Genomic DNA, 25,995 nt, shown 5'->3' on the forward strand with positions numbered 1-25,995 from the left:
CTAAATAAGGTTTCTGGGACCATATTTCCAATGTGTGGAGGGGTTGATTTTTTTTCCCCCCCACATCAAACAATTCTCTACACTACACTAACTGGGTGTACTATAATTCGACTCAATTCTGACACTGTCTACCTGGAGATAGCATCAGATTCCACAGATTAAGGGTTTAGTTTCACACAACTGCCTCCCCCCCCAAACCTCCAGCTTCAGATGCCAATCACAAGTCCAGGCTGTTACCTGTGCTTCTGACTAATTAGCTACAGACTGGAGGTTCCAATGACCCCCTTCAACTCAGGATGTCAATGGCAGGTCAGATTGTTACCTATACTTCTGACTAACTGGCTATTGAAGGGAAATAGAATTTTCTATCCCAAAATAAGCTTCTTTGGCATAAGGATTATTTTGGGCTGGTTGTTTTTAAGAAAGAGCAGACACAGGAAAAGTTCTGAAAACTGAGTAGAAGTTACCCATTTGTAAGAGAAATTTATATTTATAAAGGAAATCCCCATATGTAAGGATGTGTCCCTCTCTGTAAGGAAGAAGATGACTGAATTTCTAAAATTCATCAATGGAGAAGGCCGTGACTTAAATCTGCTTAACAACAATACCCTTGTTTACTGTGCTTTTCCTGGTAACCTCCCATTACTGGACAACCCCCCCCCCCCCCCACCAACCCTCCCTCCCTTGCCCCACAACCTCCAACCTCTTTCTTTTGTTTTTGGCTTAAGATAGTATGTAAGGTGATGGTTTGGTCTATTTCTGAAGTTACTTGGTTTTCTGGTATCTTCCATGTATACAGGAGACATATATGTTACTAAACTTCTCTTTGCTTTTCCCCTGTAAATCTGTCTTTATTATTGGGGAGAGGGAAGAGGTCTCAGCCAAAAACCTAGAAGGGTAGAGGGAAAATCATATTACCCCCGCTTCATTTTAAATCAGAGGTTCCCATGACCCCCTTGTTGGGTTTGATTAAATTGCTAGTGTGGCTTACAGAACTCAGGAAACCTATTTACTTACTAGATTACCAGTTTATTACAAAGGATATTAAAGGATACAAATCAACATCCAGGTGAAGAGATATGTAGAATGAGATCCCAAACAAAGGAGCTTCTGTTCCCATGGAGTTTGGGGCCTGGTACTATGGCACATGGAACAGTTCTGGTTTCTGAACTTGGAAGCTCAGTAAACATCCCCCTTTTGGCTTTTTATGAAGATTTCATTACACAGACATGATTGATTATATCATTGGCCTTCGGCGACCTCTAACCCTTCTCTCCTCCCTGGAAATCAGGGGGTGGGAGTGAAAATTCCCGTTTTCTATTTATGATTGGTTCCCCTGGCAATCAACTCCCATTCTTAGGTGCTTTCCAAAAGTTACCTCTTTAACATAAATCCAGTTGTGGTGGAAAGGGGCTTGTTATGAATAAAAAGACACCCATTTTACCTTCATGGCTCTGAAATGATTTTAGGAACTGAGGACATGAGACCAAATATAATGAAAGATTCTTCTACTGTTCTTAACACTCAGGAAATCCAAGGTTTGGGGAGCCGTGAGCCAGGAACCATGGTAGGACCAAATATGTATGAAAAATATATTTTGGTCATCTGAATGTCCAAATATTCATTTTTTATAAACGATAATATTTCATACACATCTAGGGTTATTGTCTTGATGAATTGATCCCTTTATCTTTATGAAATTTACTTCCTTACCTCTGGTAATATTTCTTGTTCTGAATTCTATTTTATCTAATGTTAATATAGCCACTCTGGGTTCCTAACAGTTATTGTTTGTGTGGTATATCATATTCCATACTTTTGCTTTTGACTTATTTGTGGATTTCTTTTAATCCACTTTGATAATCTTTGGCTTTTAATTAGAATGTTCAGATTATTTACATTTAGTGTGAATATTGGTATAGTTGAATTAAAAACTACTACTTGGGGGCAACTGGGTAGCTCAGTCACTTGAGCATCTGACTCTTGATTTCAGCTCGGGTCATGATCTCAGGGTCGTGAGATTGAGCCCAGCATTGGGCTTCATGCTCAGCATGGAGTCTGCTTGGGTTTCTCTCCTTCTGCCCCTCCCCCACCACTTGTGCTCTCTCTCTTTCTCTCTCTCTCTCTCTCAAATGAATAAATAAATCTTTAAAAAATTTTTAAAAATGAATAAAATAAAAACTACTATTTTGTCACCTTTTTTTCCCCCAGTCAAATAAAAGCATTTTATTTTTTTATTTTTTTTAATTAACATATAATGTAATATTTGTTTCAGGGGTACAGGTCTGTGATTCATTGTCTCCCCCTCCGATTTCCCCCCCTTCATTCTTCCCTTCCTGCTATCTTCTTTTTTTTTTAACATATAATGTATTATTTGTTTCAGAGTTACAGGTCTGTGATTCAACAGTCTTGCACAATTCACAGTGCTCACCATAGTACATACCCTCCCCAATGTCCATCACCCAGCCACCCCATCCCTCTCACCCCCCTCCACTCCAGCAACCCTGAGTTTGTTTCTTGAAGTTACTTGGTTTTCTGGTATCTTCCATGTTTTGTTTTTCTCTCCCTTGTTTCATTTTTCTCTCCCTTCCCCTATGATCCTTGTCACCTCTTTGTTATTTGTTCCTTCTTCGTTCCTTTTTTCTTCTTTTTTGGGGTCAATTAAGTATTTTCTATATTTCATTTATTTTCTCTATTGACTTATTAGCTGTATTTAGTTTTATTCATTTATTTTTAGAGATTGTTTTCAAGTCTAGAATGTGCATCCTTTGCTTTTCAACTTTCTGCTGTGGGTGACATGGTTTGCTGCTCTTCCTCCCCAGTAATTTAAGGCTTTTTTTCCATAGAAGAAAAGGGTATGGGCGGGCTTCATGCCTTTCCCAGTCTACCCAGATCTTTCTCATGAATACCTTTGAAGGTCTAAGGAGAAGAACTGCAAGTGGGCATAAGCTCCCCTTGTGTCTGAAGCTCCCAGGGGGTTCTATGATCTCTACAGTAGTCCACATGGGGACTTTAGAAACTTGTTAAAAATTATGGTTGAATTCCTCTTGCCCACTTTTATGGTCCTCGGTGTCTCTTTCTTCCATACTCTGCCACAGGTAAGTTAGTGCTTCCAGCTTCTTGGAGGCTCCTGTCTTTCCTTGGCTTGCTTTCTACTTGGTTGCCCTCTGATCTCAGTTCTCTGATGGGTTACAGAAAAGTTATGAATTTATAGTTCATTCATTTTTCTCTTATACTTGGGATGGGACAGATACCTTTCTAGCTATGTGCTAGGCAGAAACAAAACTCTCTTTAGAGCAAGAATTAGAAATAGAAAAGCTGAGAAGCCAAATAGGGAATAATGAACAACTCAAAGATTTGCAACAAGAAGTGCTTTTCAGCCTGGTAGTTACATTACCCAAGCAGAACCTAGAACCATAGAGCGTTTGTCTGGTGGGAGCTGGAGCCACTGAAGAAACCCAGACATTGCTTGAGGTGGCACCTGTGGTGTAGAAGGAGAGAAAAAACACTTTTTCTTCCTCTTGCCTTTCAGTTTTTTGACAGTGCCACCCATTGGACAAACAAGCTGTTTCCAATAGACGTAACAGTTGGAGAATGCAGCCTGCAGAGATCAGATACCTCCCTTATTAAATAGAACAGAGCAGGTGAGGGATTAAATATGGAGCTGAGAGCAAACACCCTAAGACCAGCACGGGGTTTATCTTTTATTTCTGAATAATGTGTTTATGCTGCCCTACTGATTTTTCAATTTTAGACATTATCCATTGATAATCATTGAAAATTTTATTTTCGTGAACTGCTTCCATCCTCCCCCACTCTAAACTTCCTCTATCTTGCAAATATAGTTATATCAGAATTTTTGTCTAAAGTAATAGTGAGTGCTAGATTATTCTGAATATATATATACACATTGTCCACAGCTGAGCCACATAATGCATTATGATTACATTTCCATTAAATTTTTTTAATTGCAGCTAAATACACATAATATAAAACTTATCATCTTGATTACTTTTAAGTATATAGTTCGTGTTAAGTATATTTACATTGTTGTGCAACCGATCTCCAGACCTTTTTCATACCTGAAAACTCCCCAATTTCCCCTCTCCCCAGCCCCTAACAGCCATCATTCTACTTGCTGTTTCTGTGAGTTTGACTATTATAGATACCTCATTTAAGTGAAATTGCATAGTATTTGTCTCAGCATACTGTCCTCAGGGTTCATTCATGTTGTAGCATGTATCAGAATTTCCTTCATTTTTTTAGGTTAAATAATATTCCATTGTATGCATGTACCATATTTGGGATATTCACCTGTCAATGTTTATTTGAGTTGCTTCCACCTTTTGGCTGTTGTATATAATGCCACTATGAACAAGGGTACACAGATACCTCTTTGAGACCCTGCTTTCACTTCTTTTGGATGTATTATCTAGAAGTGGAATTGCTCGCTTTTATGGTATTTCTATTTTTAGTGTTTTGAGGAACCACCATACTGTTTTTCATAGTAGCTTTCATTTTACATTCTCACCAACCTTGCACACAGGGCTTAATTTCTCCACATCCTTACCTACACTTATTACTTTCTATTGTTGTTATTATTGTTTTTTATAGTAACCATTCCCCCAGTGAGTAATGATGTCGCTCATCTTTTTATATATATTGGTCATTTGTGTATCTTCTTTGGAGAAAGAAGACATTTGCCTATTTTTATATTAAGTTGTTTTTGTTGTTGAAGTTTAAGGAATTTTTTATATGTTCTGGAAATTAATCCTTTATCAGAGATATGCTTTGCAATTATTTTCTACCATTCCTTTTCACTTTGTTATTTGTGCCCTTTGATATGAAGTTTTTAGTTTTTTTTTAAATAAAAGTTTTTGCTTTGTTGATTTTTTTCCTTTTTTTATAGACTTCTTATTTTATGGATATAGTATTTTTATATTCTGATTGATATTTTAATTACAAGATTTTGCTTTGTTTTGTTTATTTGTTTCTTCTCTCTGCTTTCTCTCTCTCTCTCTCTCTCTTTTTTTTACCAGAGTTCCTCTTGTTTGTGACTCTTTTTATTGGTCTCTGTGTTAGGGTTTTCCTCACATATCTGGTAATTAGTGATTGCCCATTCATATTTAAGAATGAGGTCCTAAAATACTGAATAGAAATTTTATGTGCTGAATGGAAATTCTAGGTGCTTGTTGAATTGAGTACTCCAAGTTGTATGATTTGGTGGGGAATCTAGGCCATCTTCTAAGGGGAACCTTAAATATCAATACTTACAAGTTTTTCTTCTTAGGCCAGTTTCTTCAAAGAGGAACTCTCTGCCTTCCTGTCTGGGGTGATATAGAACTAGCAACAGTTTCCTGGGAGCTCAGTATGGATTAGGTTTCAGTCTGTATAATTCTCTTTTTCAGTAAATCACCCCATCTCTGCACTCAGTTATGACTGGTCTTGCCCAGGTCATAGTCTCCTGATCAATTTTCTGATCTTCTGATTTCTGGTCCTTTATTCATCTTCCTGCCTTGTCTGAATGGACTGGTGAGTGCTTTGGGCAAACGTGTCCTATCTACTTCTTATAAAGATTTTCAAACAATTCTCTTGCTTCAGCTCAACCTAAACTGTGGACTCAGAGATATCTGGTTTATCTAATTCTGGAGAATTCCCAAAGTTCTGTAACTTATGAAGTTTTTGAGATATAATTAGCTTACTTCTTATTGGATTTCCTATTACAGATTCAGGTTTCATCTTTCTCTAGTCAGTTAAGCTACTTCTCATTTATTGTTTTTCAGTTTCCAGAATTTGTTGACGTCTCTCATATGCTATAATTAGCTCCTGGTGTGTGTGTGTGTGTGTGTGTGTGTGTGTGTGTGTGTGGTTTTTAATTCCTTTTTCTCTAATTTTAGTGGAATTTCAGGAGGTAACGGGAAAAAACCCAATTATTTTCAATCCACTAAGTTTACCCATGAATTTATGTGTATTGCATTTTAAATTGAGAGGAAAAACCCTTGAGATAAAAAGAAATGGTTAACAGTTATAATTAGGCAAATTAGTTTATTAGCTAATTCAACTTAAAAGTAAAATATTTTATTATTAATAGTAAGGTAATGAGGAAAAATAGAAATAGTGAACTGCTTATTAGGTATTTACTTCAGTTTTTCTCTTCATGTGACGATTTTTTTGTCATAGAATATAAAAAGGGAACACATGATTTACAAGTTTATAGTAACAACAAAAAATTACAATACTAAAAGTAAAATGCAGAATATAAATTTATAAATATTTCTTGATCACAAATATATAAATCTGGAATTTCAGGATTAACAAATGGTTCTTTATTTTGCCTCTACTCTCAAATATAAATTGTTATTATAAATATTACTTATTTTTCCTTCATCATAGTTAGAGTGTTTTAATGTTCACAATTGGTCAGTTTTTGTCCACGAAAGGGTGAGAACTAATATCTGGGTGGGAGCAGGGCAAAAGGAGAACAGACCAGAAAAAAAGCTACATATCATTGACAACTCTGGACTTTGAGTTAGGCAAGCAGCTTTTAAAGCAGTTCTTTGACAATTTTTTTCTGGATGCTATAACTGGGCATGACTTTGGATTGCTTTCCTATTATCAGAAGGTTATCGTAGTTGTACTTGTTAACATGTCAGTTAGACCATGTTGGAAGTGGCATGTCTAGAACTGAATATGTGGGAAGAAGGGTATTTTTCTCTGCTTTGTAAATTTCGTATAAATAGTATTAAGTATCAATGAAGAGAACTTCCAAAATGTCCAACAAATGGGATCAATAGGATGCAGAGTGTAAGACATAAATAATAAGAAGAAGGATCCTGGGTGCTGGGAGGGAAAGAGTGTAGTGCTCCGAGTCAGCCAGTGTAGGGAGACATCCCCACCCCCAGCTCTTAACAAAAGAGTGGCTGTGGATGCATCTATGATCCCACCAACCTGGGCATAGCTCATTAGGATAGGAGTAAGCTTTGGTCCAGAACTAAACAATGATGGTTTAGGAGGCAAATTCTTTGAAACTCCTCTTTTCGAAAGTCTAAATCTTCCAAAGGTCTAAATCTCCCCTACTCTTTGCATCTAAGCTGGACTTAGTGACCAGTTAAGCAATAAGAGTATGGTGGAAATGATGCTATGTGACTTAGAAAACTAGGTCTTAGAAGGCAATATATTTTTCACCTGGTTCACTGAAAGAGTCACATTGGAGCCTTGAACTACCATGAAAGAATTTTATCACCTTGAGACTACCATGCTGCAGTGAAGCCCAAACTAGCCCCTATGGAGAGACCACACAGAGAGCCCTTGAAACCTCAGAACCAGCAGAGGAGCCTGGCCAGCTGCCAGTTGTTTGAGCCCTGCTAGCCTCCTAACTCCAGCCTTCCTGTCATTGCAACTGCACTGAAGACCTGAGCCTCAACCCTCCAGCTGAGGGCTTCTCAAATCCTTGACCCCCAGAAACAGGAGAGAAAAGAAAATAATTGCTGTTGTTTTAGGCCACCAACATATATTGTTAATGGACATAGCTATAGATAATTGACTTACAGTACCAAATCTTTTCCAATTATCTACTGCTATACAACAAACTATCCCAAAACTCAGTGGTACAAAGCAAGCATTTTATTGTGCTCATAGGTGATGTCGATCAAGAATTAAGACTGGGCACAGTAAGGATGATTTGTCACTGCTCCATGACATCTGATGCATCAGCCAGAAAGACTCAAAAGCTAGGAGTGTTTGAATGGCTGGGGACTGATATTATCTGGAGGCAGCTTTACTTACATATACCTGGTGATTGATGTTGGCTGTTGACTAGGACCTCAGCTGGGCATGTCAGCCACAATACCTACCCTGCCTGGCCCCCCATGTGGCCTGGAACTTCTTCGCAGCACCATGGCTGGATTTCAAGAGCAAGCTGCTAGTTTCTTAAGGCCAGGTCCTGGACCTGGACAGTGTCACTTCTGTGTTCACAATAACCCACATTCAAGGGGAGAAGACATAGACCTCCATCTCTGGGTGGGCGTAGTGTCCAAGAATTTTGGATACTCCAAACCATAGGCTAGATAGTGGTCTATAACATGATCTGGCTCAAAATGATAAACTGGGTAAATTATTTTACCTTTTTCCAAAATTTAGACTAAGTAATACAAAGCAATTATCTAGTTAGAAGTGAGAGGTAGAGATGAAAGAATACCATGCTGTATGGACAAGGCCATGGGTAAACCAAGGTTATGAAGAAGCAGAAACTATGAGAAAAGAGAACTGTATTGAGTAGAGATAATGAAGGGGGAAGGAGAAATGGAATAAAAGAAGATTCATGTAGCCCTGGAGAGGGACCATGATAAGGCAGGGGAGCCTCTGGAATGGCCCCTTGCTTGGCAGTTCCTGTTCAGTTATAGTTCATTCATTGGTTTTGACATTGGTCTTACCTTTCTTACACAGTTTTCTAGGTCACAGTCAATAATGGTGTCCTCCTTGGCAGTAAAATGTAGTGAAATGAATGGGGCTAGGAAACAAGTTTCTTCTTTCCTCAGAATGTTTACTGACGTGATAGTGAGAGCCACCGTTAGAGAGAAATAACTGTGTAAAATGGTTGTTGCTGAGTAGTAAGAAAGAGCCACTCTGTGGTCATTATTGCCCTCTGAACTTGATCATTGTAGACTAGGAAGAGATATAGGGAGTGGGCACAAGAAAATACTGTATTATTTTTAAAGATGTATTATTTTGTAATGCATTTTGAAGAGGATATGGAAAACTTAGAGATCTGCTTTTATCCAACCACAGGAATTATTTTTGCCAATAGGGAATGACGAAAACTTCAAAATACATTCATTCAATAGATTTTCCCTGAAATTCTAGAATACTTATTATTATCTGGTATATTGGTCACATGTTTACTAAATTCAGTGGCATACTCTTTTAAAAGAACTATTTTGTCACCCAAGAAATGAGGTGTTTTCCTCATACTCTTAAGATAGGGGCATTTGGATTTCATCTACTGCTACATACTGATCTTCTCACGTAAAGGAATAGTTAGGCAGTCATTAAGGCAGTACCATCAAAACAGCTTTGACTCCCAGAATATCATTAACTTATTAGAGGGAACAAAGAATTCTAAGTTGTAAATAATACTAATACATGTCTCTTTCTTATAGAGCTGTTCTGCCAAAGACTCATGTAAGATTCTGCCAATAAAGTAGAGTGTTTTGAGCTCTTTTTGTTGTGACAGGAAAGATATGATGTGAAGGCAGGTCAAAGTAGGGTTGTAACTGCTGACAAGGGTCATTCTTTGAAAAACTCCCGGGCTTTTTACACATTTTTACCATGACACACTAACATTTAATCCTTATTGTAGTTATTTAACCTAATCACTGTGCCAAAGATATAATTGATCTTTCTCCTGTAGGAGGAACATAGAATAACAATGCCCTAATTTTGTATGTCTCTGTTCCATAATGACAGGCTGTCATTTTCTGTAATTTACCAGAGAGTATGAACAATGCGTGTAGGCTGAATGTAGTTGCTTAGTAACCACCTTTTAAAATTTTCTTAAATGTCATTGCTTCTCTGCTCGGGAAACACTGATCCAGCTAATTTGCACTGAACCACTTTCTAAGCGACTCCACATATTAAACATCCTGTGCCTTTTATTTCAAATTATTTGCCTTTTAAAATCTGTTAAGGTAACCACCTTTGTTACGATCATTATTTGTTTTTGAACAAAGTGAGGCTTTCAAGTAGTTGTCTGTCCATTGTCATTTCCACCACTGTTTTTTTGTTGTTGTTGTTGTTTTTTTGTATCTCTTATTGCAGTTTTAGAGTTGAGGATAAATATTTAAAAAGAATCTTGAAAATCCCCAGTTTCACTATGAAAGATTCTAGATGCTTTCTAACACCACCAATCTGGTTTTCTTGAATTGAGTATCAAAATTTGTACCATATGAGTGTTTTCCTGGCTTCTATTCCTGATCCACCTCTTGCTGTTAATTGAACATCTATGTTGCTATTTAAGAGAATATGGAGTCTATGCAGATACCTAGCACAGAGCTTCGCTTTTTATAGTTGTGTCTACCCATATAAACCGACTTGAATGATGAAATGGTTAAAAGCTATAATTCTGTTAAATAGCTGTTGTTAGGACAGGATATTTCAAATCCTGAATTACTGCACCATTTCCAGTCCACTTTCTATAGCTCCCCATCTTTCCAGTAGGCAAAATGCTCCTATTGATGTAGAAATAATTCATAGCATGAACAAAGTCGACTTACTCTTTGATTCTAAGTTTGAGTTGGATATGAGATAGAAGAGACTAGAAAGGATTTGAGGAACTGAAAGAACATGTTTATATTTCTGCCCCCAGTCTTCAAACTTAGTAAATGACATCTAAGCTAGAGGAGAGGAGAGCGTTTGGGAGAAGACAAAGGAAATTAGAAGCAGTGTAGTGACTTTACTCTTTGGATCCCATCTGTGTATGTGTCTCCATGCTCTCAAATCTACCTTAGACCTCAGGATCCCAGAGAGGAAAGTATCAGGCAAAATCTAGAGCAACTGCCAGCCTCCAAGATAGCTAAGAGTGAAAGTTGATAAACCACTTGGGAGGAGGCCACCTAGCATTGTTGAGAAAGCCTTCACCAAAAAGAATGCTGCTTGTACTTTCTGCCAGGGATGAGAAGGAGTGCAGAACTGAACCCAGATGACTGGCAGTACCAGAGAACTGAGGAGGAGCTGGTGGTCACGAGCTTTGAGCTCTGCTTGGGGAAGCACTAGATACCTTGAACCAAAAGTTCAATATAAGAATAGACACCAGCAGAAACATGACCTCAGAGAAGTGACATATAGCTTACCGATGTTGTAATGCTCCCATATACTTCCCTAGCACTCAGTTACTACCCCAGAGGTGATGATGGAAGATGGAACATTCAGTTCACTATGATTTAACCTGGTGGTGATTTGACTACAAGTTGGAATTTATGGAGAGAAAAATCAGTGCTGGACTTAGAAAATCCGGGAGCTATTTGTTTTAAGTTGCATTAGTAGGCAGACTGGAGAAACAGATTTCTAGCTGATTTATACAAATAAAGAATGTTTGCACCCCATTTCATTTGTACCTGTGTGGCTCAGCCCAGTTTTGTGTTAAGACAGAAGGGGTTGAGGGGATGTGGGTGGAGGAAGCAGAGGAGTGTACTGAAGTTTCTCTCTCATATGGGACAATGTGGCTGATACGGTCAAAAGTAGATGATCTGTAACAAGGAAACCTGGGTTGAATCCTGGCCTCAACAATTACCAGTTTTGTGTTTTAGGGCCGAGTATTTGATTCTACTGAATCTGATTTTCCTCATTGGCAGAAATATAATATTCAACCTCATAGGGTTATTGTGAGGTTTTGAGATACAATATATTACACTTTTGGCACATATTGTATGGAATATAATCACAGTGTGTCATATTCTTGACTTCCAGTGTTTTCCTTCATTCTCACCCCTTACCACCTCTCTCCTCCACAGTCCTCCACCCCCCAGCAGGAAAGAAGGCTCCGTGTGGGCGGAACATCTACCTTATTTGCTTCTGTATCCATAGTGTCTGGCACACAGTAGGTGTCAAATGAATAGTTGTTGACTGAATAAATTGGGGCAGAGCTCTAGGGAGGTAGCTGGGAGTATTAAAGTAGAGTCTACCCATAGAGTAAGTCCCAAGTTCATGAAAGGGAAATACTTAGACCTGGGTGGGAGGAATGGAAGCACAGGTGGTTGTAAATGGTAGGTTTCAGGAGTGCAGATTTTCATTAGAGTGAGGGAAACAGAACACATTCATACTCACATGCACACTTATATTTACAATAGAAAGGGAACAGAAATCCGTGGTCTGTATAGACAAAAGAATCCTGAGCTATAAAAGCATAGTTTTATAGACTACTGGTTGTGTTTTCCAACAGTGTGTACATGTTTGTGAGAAAGTACGTGTTATGTCTATTTCTAGTGTGTCTTTCTGAATGTCTGCAAAATACTTGGACTAGATTTTTCAGTCTTACCTGATTGTTTTGTATCTTCTATCTCTCCATCATCTATAATATGCAAGCTAAGTACTTCTACATGAAAAATGTATATAGAATTTAACTATGTTGCAAGGTCATTACTGATGCTTTAAGGATCTTTAAGAGCTTGTAAAGATGAAGACATTTTAGAAAGATTTTCCTTTGACATTTGAAGACTACTGTAGGTTTTTAGAACACAATTAACCTTTAGGCCTGGCTCATTTACAAAATGGGTAACAGACTTGATCTGGGAATAAGAGCAAAGTCTTCATGGGTAATTGGATTAGGGCATAGTATACCTTCGTTCTTTTCTTTCTTTTTTTAAATAAAAAAACCTTTAAAATCTCACATTTGTAGTTTTTATTATTTTTATCATAACTGCTGGGAATGATGGGTAATGGTTTCCTAAAAGAAGAGAATTTTATGTTCCTAATGATTAAAGATTTAATGTCCTTGACATAGTAAATGATGTTGTTTACTTCTGTTTTTCTTGAAAATTGTCATCATTTGCTTTTCATATTCATTGCACATAAGGAATACCCTACATACAAAATGGTTTGCCCTTATATTATGACATTATCATCAAGCCATAAGTAAATGTTCTTTTATGTATGAGAAAAGGAAAAGGTTAATTCTTGGGTTCTTTTGAAAGTAATTATTTGAATAGGTCATCATTTAATAATGTAGAATGAACACTTCATGCTTCCTCTAAAGATATTTCTCTGAGACCAGCAGTAGCCAAGAGTTGACTAGGAGAAGCTAATTATAGACTCCAGATGAGCAGGAAGGCGTTGGTCCAGTGATTCTCAGACTTTCTCATCGCATGAATCACCCGAAGAATTTGTTAAACTACAGATCTCTGGACCCCATACCCAGAGATTTTGATTGAATGAGTGATGTAGTTGATTGAAAGGTGGCTTCCAAAAAGATATAGTCACACATTCTATCCCCTGGAATCTGTGAATGAGACCTTATGTGGAAAAGGGGTCTTTGCAGGTATAACTAAGGATTTCCAGACAAGATTATTCTGGATGGTCTGGGTAGGTCCTAAATCCAAAAACAAATGTCCTTATAAGATACACACTGAAGGAGAAAAGACATGCAGGGAAGATAACCATGTGAAGGCAGAAATTGGAGTTTGCAGTCATAGGCTAAGGAACACCTGGAGCCGTTAGAAGCTAGGAGAGGCAAAGAATGATTCTGCCCTAAAGACTTCCAAGGATGCACAGTCCTGCTAACCCCTTGATTTCTAACCTCTGGCTCTTAGAACTGTGAGAGAATACATTTTCGTTGATTTAAATCATTTAGCTTATGTTAAATTGTACAGCAACCCTAGGAAACTAGTACAGGTGTGGATGAAGAATGTGAACTTCCTACAAGCTGTTGCTGCTGGGAAGTGGACCGTGATTTTAATGGTACTGCTTTAGTAGATGCTTTAAGTTTGGATGGAAGAGAAATCAAGTTCAGGATGTTCCATAAGTCAGTCGAATACAATAAATTTAGATTATCAAACTGCCCAGGATCTCTGGAAATGGAATGAAAACTTGGTTTGCATTGCTTTCTCTCCTCTCTGCTATTTCCTGCTGTGTGGGTGTTCTGTGCTCACAGAGCCTGTTAACTCCTGGTTATCCTCAAACCTCAGTTTGAACTTGGGTTCCTGGGTGGGGACCTCTGGATTAGGTTAGCCTTTATTGTAACCCTCCAGCAACAGCCTGTACCTCTGCATAGGTAGCACTGACCACCATTGTCATGATTGTTTCGATGTCTGTCTTTCTGGAACATTGTTAATTTTTAAGGATAGAGGCCATAAAAGACTTACAGCTCTATCTTCAGTTCCTAACACAGAGTTTGACATGCAGTAGGTGTTCAATAAACATGTCTATGAATGGAAGGTGAGCCCGCCCTAAAATAGAGTTAGAGGTTCAGAGATTACTACTCCTCGTAGAATATTTACTGTTTCTCTATTGACTGCAGATTTTTATTAAGCAGATTTAGTAGATAAAATAAGATTCATTAGAAGTGGACCAACAAATAATTATTATGTATTTTTTTTCCTGTGCAGAATGATTTATTGAATTAGAAGCTCTGTATCAAAATATATATTTTAGAAATATATTCAGGCCCTGTCAGCTCCAGCTGATTGGTGTGATCCTTCTTTTTACCTCCAAGGCAAGGTTTTGTCAATATGTGTTATATACATGCCAAAAAAAAAAAAAAAGATACTTTCTAGAAAGTACTCATTTTTAACAGCCACAAAATATGTATGTTTTTACTAGGGTTTTAAAGACAGGGTTTGAAACTGTAGCTTCATATTTTTTTTCTAACCAATGACATGAAATCAGCTTTTTTAGTAGACCATCACCTTTCATCTCCAAGAACAAAGTGACCAATTTGTAACTATGACTACCTACATAAATTCTGCTAAGAATTTATTAAGTCCTATGCTAGCATACAGATTGGTATTCAGTTTTGATGGCATCACTAGCTAGAGTTCTAGCTGTGCAAGGTGACCCAGGAGATTTCAGCAGAAATTATTTAACAGTAGCCCATTCTTCTTCTGTGGGATATATATATTTTTTAACCTTTCAAGGTTTAATTTTTTTTCACCTTTACTGAGATATAATTGTCAAATAAAATTGGATTTTATTTAAAGTGTACAATGTGATAATTTGATATCTATACACACTGTGAAAGAATTCTTGAGTGGGACATCTTAAAGGGTTTTTATCACCTAGATAATGTATTATATATTAGCTACTAGCTAAGCTCTGTTTTGCTACTAAGTGCAGTTTTGAATTAAAAAATTTAAATTCAAGTTTTAAATTCATGTCTAAATCCAAGAGACCATATTCTTCTCATAAGACCACATTAAAAAATAAAATAACTTGTATAGGTAGTCCCCTTCAGGCTAAAATGGGAAAACGGAATGTTGTGATTTACAGAAAGTATGTATTGTAAATCATCTGAATGACCAAACATATATTTTTCATATTATTTGGTCTTAGCCCCATGATTCCTGGCTCATAGCTCCCCAAACCCTTGGAATTCTCTGAGTGATAAGAGCAATGGGAGCATTTTTTGTCATAATATTTGGTCTCTTGTCCTCAGTTTCTGAAATCACTTCAGAGCCATGAAGGGCAAATGGGTGTTTTGTTATTCATAAGAAGCCCCTTCCACCACAACTGGGTTTATGGTAATGAGGTGACTTATGGGAAGTACCTAAGGATCGGGGCTGGTTGCCAGAGGAGCCAACTATGTGATTAGAGGTTGCAACTTCCATTTGTCTCCCTGCCCTGTTTTCTGGGAGAGTAGAGGGGGTGGAAGTTGAGTTCATTCACCAATGGCCAATGACTTAATCAAGCATACCTCTTTTAATGAAGCCTCCATAAAAGCCCAAAAGGATGGGTTTTGGAGAGTTCCCAGGTTGGTGAATATAATACATGGAGATTTGGGAGAGTGGTGGGGTGGGGGAGGGCATGGACACGCCCTGTCATTTCCTTATACTCTGCTCTATGAAACTCTTCCATCTGGCTGTTCCTGAGTTATAGCCTTTTATAATAAATGGTAATCAGTGAAGTAAAATGTTTCTCTGAGGTCTGTGAGCCATTCTAGCCTACTAATTGAACCCAAGGAGGGAGTCATTGGAGTCTCCTACTATAGCCACTTGGTCCAGGAAACAACCTGGACTTGCCTTGGCATCTCAAGGGAGGGCAGTCTTGTGGGACGGAGTCTGGGTGCTGTCTCTGGGGACCTAATGTCACAATTGAGTTGAATTGTAGGAAGCCCAGCTGGCTTCTCTTCCTTCCAATTTTAAGAGGAATGCATTTAATCTTTCACCATTACATAAGAAATTAGCATCAATTTGAAAATACAATCTGTTTTAGTAATTCAGTCATCTTGCTGTTCATTAACCATAAAGTAGCAACTTGTAAGCTCCCAAGATCCATTTAGTCTAGTATACAATTCTATTCTATAGTCAGTAATGTTTCTGCAAATATCAAATACATTGATTCCTTTTGTTTTTTTAAGATAAAATCTACTATTGGGTGAATTGTCATCAATCTGAAATTGTATTTGTTTTAATGGGAAATAGCAATTTCTTGACTGAGTACATATAACTAAGGATATATGATTCACTTTTGTTGTGTCACTAAAGTTCTTGTTCATCACTTGAATGATATCCAGATTAAATAATTAGAATCCCAATATCTGTTGATCTGTCTTATGTCTCTTCACACATGAGGGCACTTATGTTCTAGAAGTCTCTCTAATGTCTTCAGGAGAAAAATGAACAACTCTTTGGAATACATCTGGAACATTCATAAATTCTCTTAAGATCAGGGTCAGAATTATCTTTAATCACTTGCCATCTCTTGTAGAACTTGTGTATATTTTAGTTCTGCTACATCATAAATAAATTCCCGTACTTGAGGCAGCATAATCATTTCCCTGCTCATGGTACCTGAAAGAACCTAATTAACGTATCTAAAAGTAGAGTAAGAATAAATTATTAATTTCAGACTCTTTCCTTTGCTTGACAAGGAATTTAGTGCACTCTACATTCCTCTGCCCTCCCTCCTCAGCCCCAACCATCCCCCTAATACTTTTTTTAAAGATCTATTTATTTATTTGAGAGAGAGAGAGCACATACAAATTGGAGGGGTAGAAGGAGAGTGAGAGAGAATCTCAAGGAGGCTCCGCGTATGGAACCTGACGCGGGGCTTTATCCCATGTCCCTGAGATCATGGCCGAAGCCAAAACCAAGAGTCGGATGTCCAACCAAATGCACCACCCAGGCGCCACCCCGCAAATACTATTAGCAGCCAATGTTAATTTAACATTAGTCTGTGGATTTATCTTGCTGGTGGGAAGAACTGAAATATACTAATAAAATAGCAGTTTTATTTTGGAAGCAACCTGGGTTTAGAGAGAAACTATGTGAGCATCATGTTATTTAGATGGATGGCAAGATAGCTTTGGGATAAATCTAGTTACTTAGTGTGGGGAATTTTATTAACAAAGCTAACATGTAAAACACAGATCAGGAGAGAGTTGAACATCCTTTATCTAATAAGGCCATGGTTATTGTTTGGCAAATGGTAAAATAAATAGGCAAAATAAGCAAATCTCAAATAAAGAAACTGGAGTGTGTTTCATGTAGGCTAAACTGGCTGGACTTCACAAGAAAAAAGGTTTTACTGTGGCAGTTTATTGCCTCTGGGTGTTTTCGGGAAAAACTCACCCCCAGCAACTCTTGCTGGAGAAGATGGAACAGCGGTTGAAGCTTCCATCCTCATCTGTTCTCTGTCCTTTCGTAGACGACTAACATCCCCAAGTGACAGACATCTTTAGCCTTCCCTCTGCTTCCTATGCAGCACAATGATATCACAGTCTTTGAGTAGACACAGAAAGCCTTCTGATAACAGGTGTGGGATAGGGAGTAGAGCTGGTTCTTGTGATCAGAACAGAATTTCCACTCTTTTTTTTTTAAATGAGATATAATTCACATATAACATTGTATTAGTTTCAGGTACACAACATAATGATTTGATGTATGTATATATTGCAAAACGATCACCACAGTACTTTTAGTGAACATCCATTACCACACAGTTGCATTTTTTTTTCTTATGATGAGAACTTTTAAGATCTGTTCTCTTAGCAACTTTCAAATATACAATATTATTAACTGTAGTCATCATGCTATACATTACATTCCCAGAACTTATTTATTTTATAACTGGCAGTTTGTACCTTTTGACCCCCTTCATCCACTTTGCCCACCCTTGCCCCCACCCCCATCTCTGGCAACCACCAATCTGTTCTCTGTATCTGTAAGTTCAGCTTTTTTTTTTTAATTAAGATTCCACATATAAGTGAGATCATACAGTATTTGTCTTTGTCTGATTTATTTCACTTAGCATAATGCCCTCAAGGTCTATCTATGTTGTTGCAAACTGCAGGAGTTCCTTCCTTTTTATGGCTAGATGGTATTCCATTGCATTCCAAATGCGAGATATGTCTCTCTCTCTCACATATATTTGCTTTATCCATTCATTGTTGGTGGGTACTTAGGTTGTTTCCATGTCTTGACCATTGTAAGTAATTCTGCAATGAATATGGGGGGGGTGCAGATGCCTTTTCAAAATAGTAATTTCATTTCCTTTGGATAAATAGCCAAAAGTAGAATTGCTGGATCGCAATTTTTACTCTTTATGATCATGGCACAGTGCAGTGCTTGGCTCTCGGAATCATGGAAAAGGGAGCACATCGAACACTGCTAGTGTGAACTCAGACCATCTGTCAGCTGGTGTGGATTCCAAAATATTTAGTGTTTCAGTCATTGGTAAGTGCAGACTGGGACCTTTCCCAAATATTTAGGACCAGAAAGAATGTTGCCAGGGTTTTCTGGTAGATGTTTAACAACCACGTCTCTGAACAAAGAAAAAACTCAGATTTATAGTGTTAGCCATTTTCTGTGGGATAGATCCTCCCACTGTGGCCGATTTCAAGCTACCAGTGTTATGTTACTAACCTTGGGGTCAGGCAGAGAAGCACAGGAGCCCATATTTAGCATTTCCATCAGGGAAACACACCACTATCATCTCAAGGGCATAGATAACAGGAGATTGAAGTAAAATTAGAAAGGTATGGAGTTTTGAGTATTTATTACCTTTGTTTTTAGTACTGGAAATGAAGAGGTAAGGTCTTATTATTGGCAAATAATCTGATTATGTAGAACATTTAATAGGTTTGGGGGCCCATTTTCCTTCACTTGTGGTTTTCTCACTTGTTCTTTTTACTTTTAGCTGCTCTGGTTCAGAAGGGTTTTTATACAGTGTCTTGGTTTCACATTTTGAGGTTTGCTCAGTTATTTTGTTCTGACTCCCTTTGTGACATTGATGCCTGACATATTTCTAAAGGCTAACATTCTGAGAGTGAAATGATAGCTCATTACCGAACAAGGCTTTGTACCCACACATCATTGTGAGCATATTAAATGTCACTCCTTCCTGTTTTCCATAACCCCAAACTGTGTTTTCCTGTTGATTTATTCTGCTATATCAATTTGCTTACTAAAGTGTTTTTAAAATATATCAAGTTTTTGATTTTCAATAAATGACAACTTTAAATTTGGACATATCCAACTTTCTACTCATTATATAAAGAAAGCAGTTTATAGTTAGTCCCAACCAATGTAACCTTATGTTTCCCCATTATTTTATTTTGTGTAAAATAAATTTAACATAATATTCTATACATCCTATTTACAGTTTCTTGTTTTATAAAAGTCAAGAGAAACAATATAAGGAACATAGCCTGTTTCATAATCTGGGGTCACGATTTACCAGATAACAAGACAAAATAAAAGGCAAAAGAGTTTCTTCTAGGAAAATTGATCCTGAATTCTTATCTACATTCTCTGCGTTGTTTAGCAAAAATACAAAACTAAGACTTTTTTAAAATTTAAGTAGAGTTGACACACAATGTTATATTAGTTTCAGGTGTACAACATTGTGATTTGACAAGTCTATACGTGGTGCTGTGCTCACCGTCAGTGTAGACGCCATCTGTCCCCATACAGTGCTATTACAATTCCATGGACTATATTCCCTGTGCTGCGTCTTTTATCTCCACGCCTTATTCCTTCTATAACTCCAGGTTTTGTCTCCCACTCTCCTTCCCCATTTTGTCCAGCCCCTCATCCTCCTCCCCTCTGGCAACCATATGTGTTCTCTGTATTTATGGGTCTGTTTCTGTGTGTGTGTGTGTGTGTGTGTGTGTGTGTGTGTGTGTGTGTTTATTCATTTGTTTTGTTTCTTAAATTTTATATATAAGTGAAATCACATGGTATTTGTCCTTCTCTGTCTTATTTCACTTAGTGTAATGCCCTCTAGGCCAAACAGCTAAGCTTTTCATTGCCCTCTGTGGTTTTCCAAACCACTGCTCGTTCAGTGCCATCCTTCTGTTCCAGAGGACCTGCCCCCCATGGTTCCGTCCCACCAACTCCCTGGCCACGTCTGCAGCCATTACTCTCCTGAGAAGTTTCCTCTGGTTCGTGGCATGAATTCCAAAGTACAGGCTTTGCTTGAGAGATTCATATCACAATCGTGAGTTTTCCTTTTTTATTTAACTGGAACAATTTCTTTATTGAAACGACCAAACCTGAAAAAGAGCAACCAAGAAAGCAAGTAATTGTTTTCTTGCAAGTTTTAATTAGAAAGAAATGCCACATACATTTAGGTATGTGCTTCCTTAATTCTTCTCATTTCTTTGGCAACCTTATACTTGGACTACTTTCATAATTTTTAAGAAATTCAGCCTGAATTCTATCATAGGGTCAAAAGTCAGAGGACTATGTATTTTTAGTACCTGGTGGTAACCTCTTGTTTCAGCCAGACGGAATAATGGCCTACCTGCTAATGCTGAAAAAAATGGACTAAATTTCTATCTCTGGCAAGTAAGTTAGAAAAGACTGTGAAGTTCCCACTACACCCTTTATCTGAGTTTCTCTGCATTATTGCTCTCAATTAAGAAAAGAGAAAGAAAGAAAAAGCAGCTTGTGAAGTTCTCCATACTAAGAGTAGAAAAATTCTGTAGTTAGTTTCTTTAAGTAAAGAAGATGATTTTCCCTGTGTTCTTAGAGAAAATGGACGCGGCTTTCTCCCCATCCACATTGGCACTTCCTAAGTGCAGGCTGGAAGGGAATTGAGGAATTCCTGGATAAGAAGCTGATGGAGCCCAGTCAAGAAGTCTGCCACTTCCCTAGATTTCCACTTGATTGAGTATAAAATAGTCACAAAAAAGTATTAGAAACTGAGAGTGGAGAGTATGAAGGAGTGGCCACACCTTGCCAGTTTGTCAGTGATAGCGCAGGTGGCCTCAGGTGAAGGACGGACTTATAGGAATCAAGGCTTTCCACTTGAGACTGGGAAGTCAGGGGGCATGGTTCTTGGTAGATCTCCCTCTCCAGCCCTCGTTTAGGAGGACTGCTGGTGTGATGGTCTGGCACAGGCTAGCAAGGTCAGGGCATGTCACACTCGGTGGGCCAGGGCTGGTTTTTCCTGGCTTATGCTAAACACAGACAGAGAGTCTCATCTGGCTCCTCAAGAAGATGAGCATGACAAAGAAAAAATTGAGGCATTGATGCAGCTAATTCTGGGCTGCCCAACAAACAAACAACCTCAGCTCCAGCCTGGAGACTGCTCTTCCTGCTGTGTCCACCTCTGGCTTTAATGACCCAGGCCATTCAGTATTTATACTCCGAATGAAAGAAAATTGCATTAGTGCCCAAACTTTCATTTCACTTATTATCTGGATCTGAAAGATTTAGACTAACATCCAAATAATCTTTGACAGAAACCGTCTTAATTCCCAGAATTGAAGAAGCACAAATGCCTCATTAAGGATAAGGAAACAGGCAGAATCCATCAGACATATGAAAAGGTATTTCTGTTTGAAAGAAGGGGGCTATGTTGAAGAACCAGAGCTGATGTCTTCTTATGAGCTATAGTTACTGGACTATATTAAAAACTTTCAAGTTTTTAGTCTGTGATCTTAACACGATGGAGAAGAGGTTGTCAAGTCTATAAATAATCAAGGTGGGGGGCACCTGGCTGGCTCAGTTGGAAGCGTATACAACTCTTGATCTCGGGGTCATAAGTTCGAGCCCATGTTGGGTTCATAGATTACTAAAAAATTAATAATAATAAATAAACTTTTAAAAAAGAAATAAACAAGGTGGTTGTGAAGAACAACAATCTGAGTTCAGAAAACAACATAGAAGAAGAAGAATTGATTGCCATTTTTTAAAACCTAAATGAAGATCAGATTTGCCGTTGCAGGACATTCAGCCAATGAAGTAAATGATAACTCCTGGAATTAATCCAAGTTTCAGAGGCAAGGAATAAAGATAGTAGAACAATGTGAAAAAATTTCAAAAGATAAGTAATGAAGGACTGAGTAAGGAGATCTAATATACCTACACCGGAAATTCTAGGAGTGCCTGGGAAGCTCAGTTGGTTAAGCATCCAACTCTTGGTCTCAGGGTTGTGAGAGTGAGCTCCGTGTCAGGCTCCACCCTGGGCAAGGAGCCTGCTCTCTCCTTCTCTCTCTACCCCTCTCCCCCTCCCCCTTTAACAACAACAACAAAATGCTAAGAAAAGAGAACAGAGTGGATGTAGGAAAAGAAATTTTCAGGAAATAAAGAGGTCAGGAAATTTTCTTGTAGAGAAAATCAACAACTGGCTACTTAGAAAGAAAAATGTGATTACATTAGATTCCTACTTCATAAATTCTAGATAGTTTAAATATTTAAATATGAAAATAAAGTCATTAAAAAATTCGGATGACATAAATGAATATATTATACAGCTCTAAGTAAGGTCTTTTAAAGTCCAGCACCAAAGTCAGAAACTAGAGGAGAGCACTGATAGATTTAATTACCAAAGAATTAAAAATATCTGTATATCAAAATTATTATGTACAAAATGTGAAAGCAAATGAAAACAAAATGTGTCATAGTCTTTGTAACAGAAGTTATAAAACTGGCCTAGAGGAGGTGCCAATAATAAATATTTGTTGAACACAAGAATTAATAAGTGAAAACAGAAAGCACTCTTTTGAAACACTAAGACACGAATGCCCTGGTGGAAACACAAAGGACATGAATAGGGAATTCACAAAAGAAATACAAATGCTTAACAAACATATAAAAATTTCAGATTCATTAGTATAAAATCAGTCTAATTAAAATGTCACCATTTTAAAACTAATTCAATTGGCAAATATTAGAAATAATCATAATATTTTAATCCCGCGGATTCGCACATTCTCATACCCCGGATAACAATGTAAATGGCATGCTCTTTCTGGATATCAGTTTGCAAAGATGGAAATATTATTTGCATAATCTTGCATAATCTGGAAATATGCAATAAAAGTTTCAACATACTTATATTTGTATCCTTGGAAACAGCCATTTCACTTGTGGAATTTTATCCTGAGGAAAAAAATTAGAAGACTACAAAATGAAACAAACTAAGTCTGTAACACACTATTATTAACTGTTTTGAAGAACAGTTAATGAAAGTGAGGAAACAGTCTAAACTTGAGTAGGAAGGCAAGTTAAAATGCTACATGTAGCTGATAATGTAATAGTACCTACCTTTGGTGGTGTGCTTGCTATATATGCCAAGCATAATACTTAGCATTTTACATGAAACGTCTCCTTGTGCTTCAGCGAGTGTAAATTCTAATCTGATACCCATGTTGCAGATGAGGAAGCTGCAGCCTAGAGATGTGAGGTTTAGAGGCTTCTGTTTGAGAATTCATGTAACTACTCTATTATAAACTGCCTTTAATTTTTTTAATGCATCAATATGATATAGAAAAAGACTGGCAAAACATTCTTTAAAATGTTACTAATGGAATAATTGGTAATTTTTAATTCCTTCTTTTATATACTTTTCTATTTCTCCCAATTAGTGTATAGGTATTAATATCAGAGGGAAAACTGCAACAGTTTTAAATCCCCTGTATTAACTGAGCTCAGGCCCTAAACCACCTCCTCCCCTTTCCCAGGACCCACCCTTGACCCAATTTCTTACATTTACTTTATTTATATATTCTTCAATGGCAATTCATGTCCCTTATGATAGTCTTGACAGAATCTATCAGATCATTAAGAAGCTATTGCACATAAACATAAACTCTACCCTGGCCATACATACAGTATAGGGGTTAAATGAGTGGGGCCTGAGTGCTGGGTTCAGATCTCCACGTGAACTTAGCATTTATTTCCCTTGGGTGAATCATTTATTTATAATTATTATTCAATAATCAATTATAAGTTAATTATTTTCTCAGGGAAGTGAAGAGAAAAATAGCTTTTTCCTTTTTGCAGTGAAGATTAAATGAGTTAATACACATAAGGCACAGTGACTGGCCCATGGTAAGTACAGCATGTGTTAGCTGTGATTTGTATTAATATACTTATTAAACCTTGAAAGTAAGTAATATATTATAGAAAGGCTTTCAAGAAAATGAATTCTTTTAGGTCTCTTGTTGGCTTACCCTGTTAACTGGGGAATAGAATGAACTGGAACAGACCATTGTCTGAACATTATACCCAGTGGCATTTTCACAGTGGTATCATTTCCTTGTCAACCTGATAAATGAAGAATATTCAAGAAATTGAAAATTCTGGTTAATAAAGAAGTTAATAGAGACTGGGGTTCAACAAAAGTGAATTTGGTTCTTATTAAACTCTAGAAAGATAAACCCCATTCTTGGTGGGTGGGTGGGGAAGCAGTTCCTGAGGAAGGGAAACTGAAAAAATAACACCATGAAATAATTATGCTCCCCAGGTGTGAGCACAACTTTTGAGAAACACCAAAGGGGACCATGTGAATAGACTATTTGATTGGCTTTGCAGTAGCACTAATAACTGCTTGACTTTTGCCAGTGTGGTAATTTAGGAATGATTAAGTGGAACCTGCCAACAATGCCATTTTACTTGATTGCAACATAATTGCGTTTATGCCATTGGTATCAAACTGTGCATAATGACAGACTATTTTAACTCTAATAACAAATAATACACTTTGTTTTTACGTAGCTAGATAATATCCTACAGAAGCAACATCCTCATGTCATAGAATAATGGTTTAATATGCCTATTACAGGAAGACTTGCTTTTTCAGACTGTTGAGATATTGTTCACAGACAAGGTTGATGGCTTGGTTATTTTTATTTCACAATGTAAAACTAGGTTGATGTGTGCTTGTTGACTGTGTTACAAACTTAACTAAAGGATGAACTTGAAACATAGGTATAGAATTCAACAACACACTTCGTTCTAGTATGCAGACAGCATTGGATCTTCACAGCACCGTGAGTGTTAATAATATGGAAAACCTTTGTGACATTTTAGATGCTAAGTAAGACTTGAAATTGAAGGCAACAAAAGCAAGTTAACAATAAAATAAAGGCTATTTTGAGAATCTGTAATGCATTTGTGACTTAACATCTGAAAATTTTACATAACTGGTTTATCCTAAAGCTGTGACACATACAAGAAATTTAGTGCTTATTGATCCAAAGTGTAGCTTTTGGTGGCAGAACAAATTCTAGCAATTACCAGGTAAATCCTGTCATCCCCTCCTGTCTCAACTCCAGCACCATTGACATTTTTGGCCAGACAGTTCTTTGTTATGCGTGGGGGTTGTCCTGTGTCTTCCTTGCAGTCTCTTTAGCAGCATCTCTGGCCCTCCCCACTAGATGCCAGGAACTGCTGCCACTACAGGTGGGAGCCACCAAAAATGTCTCAGCATTGCTGAAACTCCTGAGCTGTAAAATTGCACCCAGCTGGGAACCACTGTTCTAGAATGATACAGGTAGCCACACATGCAGGGCTTGAATTCCCACCCCAGCATCCCCACCGAGTGGTTCTCTAGACTGTGCTTGAAATCACCCAGTGAACTCAATAGGTCCTGACAGAGCCCCTTGTTCTTTCTTCCCGTGAGCTGAAATCTCTCCCATTGTGTCCTCAAGGACCGTGCAAAGTCCCCTGCTCCTTCCAGACAAAAGCAATTTACATGTTTAAAGACAACTCTGGTCATCTTAAAGATGGTGCTCAGCTCTAAGGCCCCACGGTGATTCTTTGGAATCATCCAAACTCTTTTTCAAGTAGGTGGTGGCTATGTGGTATAATTTCCAGTGTCCTGAGCACTGCACTATCCTCAGAATGCTTCCCCTACCTGGTTCTCTGATGCCTGAGTTCTACAACTAGAGCTGAAGTCCATTGATGAAATGAAGTTGGAACCTTCCTGGGAAAGTGAACACACTCAGCCTTATTAGCAATTTATACCGGTTTGTATAGAAAACAGGAAAATCAGTGCCAACAATCACGTAACATGTGCATGCATACACAAAAACCCCAGATGAAATTATCCCCAATA

Source organism: Eumetopias jubatus, unplaced genomic scaffold, assembly GCF_037043125.1.
Source record: "Eumetopias jubatus isolate StellerSeaLion01/CBP00866 unplaced genomic scaffold, mEumJub1_p1.0 scaffold_5, whole genome shotgun sequence".
Classification (NCBI taxonomy): Eukaryota; Metazoa; Chordata; class Mammalia; order Carnivora; family Otariidae; genus Eumetopias; species Eumetopias jubatus.